The sequence below is a fragment of the Zea mays genome, chromosome 9, assembly GCF_902167145.1.
Source record: "Zea mays cultivar B73 chromosome 9, Zm-B73-REFERENCE-NAM-5.0, whole genome shotgun sequence".
Classification (NCBI taxonomy): Eukaryota; Viridiplantae; Streptophyta; class Magnoliopsida; order Poales; family Poaceae; genus Zea; species Zea mays.
In genome coordinates, this window is record NC_050104.1 from 84,259,304 (window position 1) to 84,269,031 (window position 9,728).

The following is a 9,728-nucleotide window of genomic DNA, read 5'->3' on the forward strand; positions in this document are numbered from 1 at the left end:
GTGAAACGTAGGTACCTCATAATCCGCTTCACAGCCTTACTATGAGATGTGTGTGGGAAGCCTAGAAACGAGCGCACAGCCACACTGCAAAGTGTATGTCAGGCCTCGTCGCACTCAAGTACATGAAAGAGTCAATCATGCTCATGTACTCCTTGTAGTCCACGGGTTCGCCATCCTCATCAGTGTCAAGCGTCGATGAGGTGGACATGGGCGTCAAAAGAGGCTTTCCCTCGCCCATGTCAAACTTCTTTAGGACGTCTTTTGTATACCTGTCTTGATGCACAAAGATCCCATCTTGGGTCTGCTTGATTTGTAGCCCAAGAAATAAGTTCATCTCGCCCACATGCTCATCTCAAATTCCCTGCTCATAAGATCTGAAAATCTAGTCACAAGAGCATGAGAAGAACCACCAAAGATGATATCATCCACGTAAATCTAGACTAAAAGGGTGTCACTATCATGCTTGAGGATAAAAAGAGTTTTGTCCACAGAGCCCATTTTAAAAACCTTTGAAAGCAGAAAAGAATTCAAACACTCATACCAGGTTCTAGGGGCTTGTTTCAAACCATACAAAGCTTTTTGGAGTTTAAATACATGGTTACGAAACTTGGAACTCTCAAACTAGGGGGCTGCCTAACATACACCTCTTTCTCTATATACCCATTCAAAAAGGCACTTTTGAAATCCATTTGAAAAGCTTAAAACCCTTTGAAGCAGCAAAGGCTAAAAGAATCCTAATGGCCTCTAAACAGGCAATAGGGGCAAAGATCTCCTCATAATCAATTGCCTCATTTTGGCAACACCCTGCGGCAACCAACCTCGCCTTGTTTCTCACTACCAACCCATCCTCACTCTGTTTGTTTTTTAAAACCCATTTGGTACCGATGGGATGGCAGTTAGAAGGAGGTGGCACTAAAACCCAAACCTGATTTCTTTCAAAATTTTCAAGATCCTCATGCATACCATTAACCCAGTTAGGATCAGATAAAGCGTGTCCAACATCCTGGGGATCAAAAGTAGCAACAAAAGTTGAGTGAGCAAAATGAGAAATCTGCTATGACCTAGAGCGAGTGACTCGCTCGAGAAGTTCCTCGATCATCTGCTAAGGTGGGTGACGACGCTGAATGTGTTGTGGAGCCTCCCTTGAAGAAGTGGCCTCCCCCACAACAACAGCCTCAACTCCTCTAGTCTCAACAGGAGCTAGCTCGAGCGAACCCCAATGGTGGAAGAAGTGGGATCAGGTCTATCAGCTGTAGTAGTTGAAGCGGGCTCGACTGGGGCAGCCGGTGGAGTCATCTCGGGAGCAACCCAATCAGCGTCGTCATGCTCCTCCTCGACAAAGATGGTCTGTCCCATCTGATCTAGACCTGTAGGCTCAAAGCCAGAGGATGGACAGGGTGTAGTCTCATCGAATGTAACCTCACAACTCTCTATAATGCGGTTACTCTCTAGGGAAAGAGCACGATAAGCATGAGAATGTAATGCATAACCCAGAAAAACCCCATCAGAAGACCGAGACTCAAATTTGTCCAAATTACCCTATTTCAGCACAAAGCATCTGCAGCCAAACACCCTGAAATGGCTAACCTTAGGTGGCCGTCTAAATCATAGGTCATAAGAAGTTTTCTTTAGAAAATTCTGAAGAAAGATGCTATTGGCCACATGGCAAGCAGTGTTGATCGCTTCGGCCAAAAAACACCTAGGAGTCCTATGCTCATTAATCATCGTTCTAGCCATCTCAACAAGGATCCAATTCTTGCATTCTACAATGCCATTCTGTTGGGGCACTTACGAAGAGGAAAACTAATGCTCGAGTCCCAAAGAAGCATAAAAGGTTGCAAATTGAGTATTTTTTAATTCTGTGCCATTGTCACTGCATATAGCTCTCATGGCATTTTTAGGAAACTCATTCTGCAACCGAAGAATCAAATCTCGAGCATGAGTAAAAGCCTCATCCTTTGCCGCTATAAAGAACACACAAGAGTAGTGAGAGAAGTCGTCGATAACCACAAGCACATACCACTTCCCTCCAAAAGAGCAAACCCTGGCTAGACCAAGAGTGTCCATATGAAGTAATTCGCTAGGATGCGAGGTCATCACCTTGGTGACCGGGGAATGGGAAGCGGCAACCATTTTGACATGACGATAAGGGTGGCAAACAAGATATTTCTCAAATTTTAATTTGGGCAATCCTTGGATGAGGCCATGTGAGCTCAAACGACACAAAAGATCAAAGCTCAAGTGACATAGCCTCCTATGCCACTTCCAAAGAGAAGAGGAAGATCTTGCCAACAAACATCGACAAGGGCCAGAAGAATGTGAAAAATCAGAACTAAAAACTCAACCAAAAGGGGAAATCTAGCAAACAAGATCCCCATGGAAATCCAAAACCCGAGGAAAGCCCTTTTTAAATGCACTTCAAAGTCATCCTCAAGGAGTTGCGAAACTGAAAGCAAATTGAAATGCAGATTCAAAACCAAAACAACATCCTTGAGAACAATGCTCTCGTTCACCCGAATGGTGCCATGAGAAACAACCTTACCTCTTTACTTATCCCCAAATGTGATGTATTCCTTACCAATCACGGGGTCGAGGCTAGAGAACCATTTTGGAGCTTTCGTTCATGTGGCGCAAACAACCAAAATCCATGAGCCACGTGTTCTTCAGGCCTCTGTCCTGCATCAATAGTAAGACATGGGGTGAGCAAATGGCACAGCTGTAACACCCCTGGTGTTACTAGAACTTAAACTTGGCATGGCATCATACGCATTGGCATGGTTGTGTTGTAATACACCTAGAATGCATTTATTAGGCTTAACAAAAACTCTAAGTGTGATGGTGTGGTCAGTGGGGCGCAGAAAACCTAGTTTGAGAAACTTTATTTTAACCCCAATAGTGGAAATTTTGATCTAGTAATGTTTTGCCAAAAGTAAAAATATCAAAGTTGTAAAGTTTTCCAAACCAAGCAAGTCTCATGTGTGGAGAATTCCATGTTTTATAGAAGAAAATAAATAATTGGTTTTTGACCTAGGGTTGGAAATTCTAAAAATATTATCAGTTAGCTATGTTTAGACCTTTGCAACTTTGGATCTGTAAATAGATTGAAGATGATCAATATATCAAATCTATAGAGCCCTACTAGGTGCACGAGTTTGATTAAGTGGCCCAGCCCTAGAACCATATGGAACTGCTTGTAAGCTTTACTCCAAAAGTGGAAGATTAATCCTAGAACTTCTGACTTGGTTAGATTTTTGAACTCTAGTTTTTATAGTATGAAGCAACTTTGAAAGCCTGTTACTGCCCAAATTCATACAGTTATGGACATGGAAGATTATAACAAAGTGGAAGACCATAAGTTAGTATATAACTTTGATTACGTAATATGCCTCCAAAGCTGTATATAATTGGTAGGAAACTTGGTCCAAAGATCATATCTTCTAATCTGAGTTCTCAGACTTTGTTCCAATTCAGGTTCTGAAATTTTGGTGCTTGGGCTCACTTTGAAGCCTCTTACTGTTCTACCATAGGGTTTTGGTTAGGGACCATTATATCAAAGTTGTAGAGTATCTGTCAGGGTGCAACTTTGATTAAGGGAGATGGACTTTGTCGGTGTTTTGGACCCGGGGGACCCTCAACCGACTAGTAAATCTAATGTTGCATGTCCCTGTCCGGATGAATTGATGCAAGATGAAACACAAGATTTATCCTGGTTCGGGCTAAGAAGGCCCTACTTCAAGCAGAGGGAAGATGAGGCTTATATTATCTTGCACCGGGGTGCTTGTAGTAGGGGTTACAAGCTTCGCGAGAGAGAGAACGGATCCCAGGTCTCTTGAGAGGTCTAGTGCTGCGGAGAGAAGGCTGATCTTGAGTCAGCCGTCCGAGTGAGCTCTCTAAGCTTGCCTTGGAAGGCCCTGGGCATCTCCTTTTATAGGCACAAGGAGGTGACCCAGCTGTACATATGGGGGTGTAGCTATATGCTAACGTGGCCAGCTGAGAAGTGTTTGAGCCTTGTAGAAGCATGGCTGGCGGTGCGGTCCCAGGTCCTGATGACGTTTCCTTGATTTCATAGAGAGCTGAGGACAGTCGACGTCAAGGGCGCATGCCGGGAATCATCATTACCTGCTACTGGAGTAATTTGACATGATACCGGTCTTGTTCCTTCGTAGCCTGAGGTGGCTAGCTAGGGGTAGGATAATGTCATATTCCCTGTTCGCGTAGTCGGTCCGAGGCCGTCTCGGGCGAGGCAGTGACTTCTCCCGAGGCCGAGGCTGAGGTCGGGCGATGCGGTGACTCCTCCGAGGCCGTGGCTGAGGCCGAGGCCTAGGTCGGTCGTGGTGACGACTCCTCCCGAGGCCGAGGCAAGGGTCGGGCGAGGCGGAGCTCCCTGTTGTGCCCGAGGCTGAACTCAGGAGAGGCGGTAACTTACTGTTGTCAGTCTTACCCTGGTGGTTGGCACAGTAGTCGGAACGGGGTGAATAGTGTTGTTATCCTGTCCGAACGATCAGTAAAAGGGTGAAGTGACTGCGGTCATTTCGACCTTGCCAACTGAGGCGCGTGTGTCAGGATAACGTGTCAAGTGATCCTCGCATTAAATGCACACGTGATACGGTTGGTGGCAAGGCGGTTTGGCCGAGGCCGCTATACGACAAAGTTTACCCGAGCTTTGCCTCAGGCGAGCTGGGGGTGCGCCCACTGCTTGAGGGGACCCTCGGGCGAGCCGTGAATCCATACGGGACTGCTGTTCTTGCCTGAGGCTGGGCTCGAGTGAGATGGGACCGCGTCCCTTGGTAGACGAGGCCTTGACTTTGAACCGTGCTTACCAGTCTTTATGGTTTGTTTTAAAGATGTTTTCCAGCCATGTTTAGGAGTCCTGGGGGTACCCCTAATTATGGTACCCGACAGTAGCCCCCGAGTCTCAAAGGGAGTGTAGGCACTCGCTTGGAGGTTCTACCGGACTTTTGCAAGGCGACTGATCATTTTTAGCAGTATTTTGTTCCGATGGGTGCGCGCGAGCGCACCCGTCGGGTGTAGCCGCCGAGGCCTCAGAGGAGTGGTTTGACTCCTCTGAGGTCTTTAACGCTCTTTTTGTTATTCCTCGGTCGGCCTTGTTGTTCTTTCATGCGGCCTGGCCACAGCCCGCGTGCATAGTCAGGCTCCGAGTTTTTAAGTTAGTTTGCCGACGCGGTCAACAATTTAGCTGTAGCTTGGTGCGAGAGCAGCCCCCAAGCTTCTGCACAGAGTGAGAGGACGATCAAGGACCATCTCGGCTTTTTATAGTACACCCCTTCGTCGCCTTTCCACAAGGAGGAAGGGGGGAACGCGCCATGTTACCCTCGTTGGGCACCGAACACGGTGTTTCCAGTGAGTTGCTAACGGGTAATCCGAGTGGACGCCCGAGCCCCGTTCGATAAGGGTCGGCTAGTGGCCCAGAGGCGTGTTCCAAAAGTACCTGCAGGTGATTCGCTGGACCCAGACCCATTTGATAGGGTCCGAGGGCTCGGCCCCTCCCTCCGATGGGATTCCATTACAAATCATTCCCGCTGGTCTCGGAAATGTCCTAGGGTACCTCGGGAGTGTAACCCGAGGCTCGGCCATGTAACGGATGTACCCAGGGTCATCCCTGACTCTGCATGCTCTGGGGCGGCTGTCGAACCCTTCTGAGGGGCCAGTCTTCGAACCCTTGATCAGTAGAGGGCTCGGGGCCCAAGTGCTCTAGGGCGGTTGCCGAACCCCGTAGGGCACAACCTTCGAACCCCTGATTAGTAGGAGGGCTCAGGGCCTGTTTCCTTTGCTGAGAAGGACTCTTTCGAAATATCTCCTTTCCTGATCCCTGCGGCGAGAGAGAGAGAGAGAGGGGAAAGGAAGAAAGGAAATAAACTAAAATAGTGTGGCACACCTTTTTGAGGCGGTCATCATGGCGGAGGCGGAACGGCGCCCGCTCGCCTGCCAGGGGTGACGCGTGTCCTGCTAGAGAGTTAATGAGACGGGACGGGCGACTCACGAGGTGTCTGTTGCGCGTGCGCGAGCCATTCAAGGAACGGAAAAAACCGCTTTGATTTCGAATTTAAAATTCACAAGGAGCTCGGACGAAGTTTTTAGGTGGATTCTGCCCGGGCCTTTATATACCTGGGAGAGGGACCGACAGTGGCTCTTTACCCTGCCATTTGCGCTTCCGTCCTTGCCTTCTGCCTTTGCTTTCGCAACCTGAGAGAGTAGACAGAGAGATGAGAAACCGCGCACCTCGTCCCCTCCGCTTTCACCGCTTCTGCTCGGCGATGGCTGACAAGATGACCGTCATTCTGCCGCGCGACCCGTGGCCCTTCTCCACCGTCACTGCGGAGGATCTGCAGGCCCTCGTTGCTGAGGGTCTGCTCTGTCCTCTCTCTGGCGGGCCGCAGCCTGAGTGGTTGGCCCCCGGGAGCGAGGCCGACCCGACTCCGCCGCCGGGGTACGTGGTTAGCTTCACCCCTTTTCATGAGCGGGGGTTTGGGATGCCGGCGAGCCGCTTCATGCGGGCGCTCCCGCACTACTACGGGGTGGAGCTTCACAACTTCAACCCCAACTCCATCGCGCAGGCGGCCATTTTCATGGCGGTTTGCGAGGGGTTTTTGGGGATTGACCCCCACTGGGACCTGTGGACCCATCTCTTCTCCGCGGAGTTCTTCGCCGCGTCGACGGATGTGAAGAAGGTCCGTATGGCGGTACGGGCTGGCGGCTGCACCCTCCAGCTGAGGTTGGGGCGCGCACAGCAGTACATCCCTGCCTCCCTTGTGTCTTCGAACAAGCGGTGGCAGAACCGGTGGTTTTATCTCCGGAATGACGACGGGGTGCTTCCGCCTTTTTCTCAACGAGTGGTGACCGCCGTCGGCGATAACTGGCGCTGGGGGGCCACACAAGAGAACCAGGAGAAGCTCCAGCCTATTCTCCATGCCCTGCAGAAGCTCCAAGCCGAAGGCCTTACCGCTGCGGGGGTCGTCGCCGCTATCCACCGCCAGAGGGTGCTCCCATTGGCGGAGCGGCGGTTGCGACTTTCGGAAATGAAGCCAGGGGTCGATTTGGAGGGTTCACGGATGTCCTCGACCCCCCTCTCCACCGACGACCTCCTCAGACGGGTAGCGGGCACGGTAGGGAGGCTGGACGCTGGCGTCCTTAACCAGCCCCCGATGCGTCCCGACCACGGGTATGTGTCCCTGGTAAGTGTCCGACCTTTCTTCTGTTTTGTGTCGTGTTTCTTACGTTTTTAGCCCTTACCCTTAGGATTTTTGTTCGTCCCCAGGGGCTGAGGAACTTTAAAATCTCCTGGCCACCGGTCCCGGAGGACGTGGCGGGCCAAACCGCGGAGAAGGATAAACAGAAAAAAGATGCGGAAAAGGCCCGAGCTCGCGAGAGGATGCGGGCTCAGGAAGCCTTGGAGAAGGGCTGTCGGAGGCAAGCAAGGGACGGGCTCCCGTTGGAGCCGTCGCCGGACACGCCCAACGATGACGATGATGATGATGATGATGATGATGATGATGAAGACGACGACATGGCGGCCCGACTTGGCCTCAGTCCAGATCTGAGGCTGGGCCAAGGGTCATCAAGCCAGCCTCCAAGTGGGCTGGCACCACCAGTGTTTGGGGCCGGGACGCCAGGATCCCGATCCGAGGAGCAGAGGCGGGCCGAGGGGGTACTTGACCCCTTAGCCGAGATAATTGGGGTGACTCAGGGGGGCCAGGCCGAACTGCATGCCCCCCGAGAGCAAGTGCCCATGCTAGTCGTGCGGGAAGTTGTTCCCTCGGCTGCTGTGACATCGCCCGGGCAGGCCGCCCCATCGGCGCCTCGGGCGTCCGAGGCGGAGGCAGCATTGAAGCCAGCCGCTGGCCAACCCTCGGCAGCGTCTACGGAGACCGGGGTCCGAGAGATCTCCCCGCAGGCACGATTGGCCTTGCCCCGGTGCGGGTAAGTATCAGAGGGCACCCTTGTTTCAGCCATTTTTCTGTGTATCTTGATTTTGTCTTTTCTTCCTTTCAGCAAGCAGAGGCAGGGCTCGGCTGGTCTAGCCCCCACGAAGGCCCTTAAGACAGGGCCAGCCTCTTCAGTCGGAGCTGCGGCGCGCCATGCTGGTTGGTTGGCCTCCACGCAAAGCGCCCTCCGGCGGGGGGCCCAAGAGGCTTGCGCTGCCATGGGGCAAGCCTCCTAGGTCGACCCCCCTGTTGGAGCGGCCATCGTGCCAGGGGAGGCTGTTGACGCGGCCGCGGCCTCGAGCCCGCCTGCCTCGTCGTCGACACCGATGTCGATTCCTGCCGGGGCCGCCGCTGGTGCGCCCACGGAGCCGCCCACCGCCGCCAAAGTCGAGATGGCTGAGGTACCTCCGCCCTGACTCCTTTGGTCCTGGTCATCCCCGATTCCCCCGTTTTCGACCATGGGGAGGGGGCGGCCGTTGTTGCCGAGGTTGGTGAGCAGAGGCCAGCCGCATTGACCAAGGAGAGGCCCGATGCGTTGGTTGCAGAGGGACCCGAAGCCTCGGTCGCGAGGCGCACAGATCCTTGGCCCATCGTGGGGAGCAGCGGCCTCATCCCCACACTGCTCAATCCCAATGGGTGGGGAGGGCAGCCGCTCGTGTTCTGGGGCCGCGATACCTCAGAGCCTCTCCTTGCCCTTAATGACGAGGGAGAGGAAAAGTTGCGGATAGTTTTCCGTGACTATAGCGATGTGGTGATGAGGTCGCTGAAGACGGCCACAGAAGTCCTTTCTCAGGACATTCCTAGGGTCTTCCATGTAAGGATTTAGACTCATACCTCGTGTGGTCAGAGCATTCTTTATGATATTCTATTTTTCTTTTCAGGAGCTCGCGGATATGAGCACCGCTAAGTCGTTGTTCCTCCACCGTGAGAGCAGCATTTGGGAATCGCTGCGGCTCCAGGGGGTTGTGCTTACCGAGGCCAACGAGCACCTCGCCCAACAGAGCGCCGAGGGGGCGGACCTTTGGCTGCTCTGTGAGGAGCTGAAGTCGGAGGCAACGACGGCGCGGACAGGGGCGGCGTCGGCACGGATGGAGGCTTCGTCGGCTCGGGAGCAGGTGGCTTCCCAGGCCGAGGAGATGCAGCAGCAGCAGCTGGAGCTTGGCCAGGTCACCAGCGAGCGGGACCAACTCCGAGGCCAAGCTGCTGAGGCCGTGAGCCGGGCTGAGACCCTTAAGGGACAGCTGGCCGAGGTCATGGAGCGGCTAGCCGAGGCGACTACTCGGGCCAGAATCCTTTCGGAGGGCCTGGCTGTAGCTGTTGGGTCGGCCTGGTCTGCCCAAGCTATGGCTTCACAGCAGCGTGCCCGGGCCAAAGGTATGTTTTGCCTGCTTCGTGATTTTGCTTTAGCTTGACTCTTCTCCTCGTGTCTGAATATTGTGTGGCTGTCTTCAGGGTTCGAGACGGCTCTTAACGAGTCCGTTAAGAACTGCAAGGCGCTTGCCTAGGCGGCCGAGCAGAAGGAGACTGACTGCATGGCCATGTCCGAGGCTATTTCGGCCTTTTGCTGGACTTTTGTCCTTGACAACGTCCCCTCGGGCAGCTCCCGCCAGAGTCGCCTGCGAGCCTTAGGCGGCCACGTGCGCAGCAGACTCCGCGGGGCGCTGCATCACAGAGTTAGGCGGGCCTTCGCTGTCCTTGCTTCCCACTACGACGTGCATTTGGAGCAGGTCAGTGAGGGCTACTGCCTACCTGATGACAAGGAGGCCGCCTTGGCCGAGGCCCAAA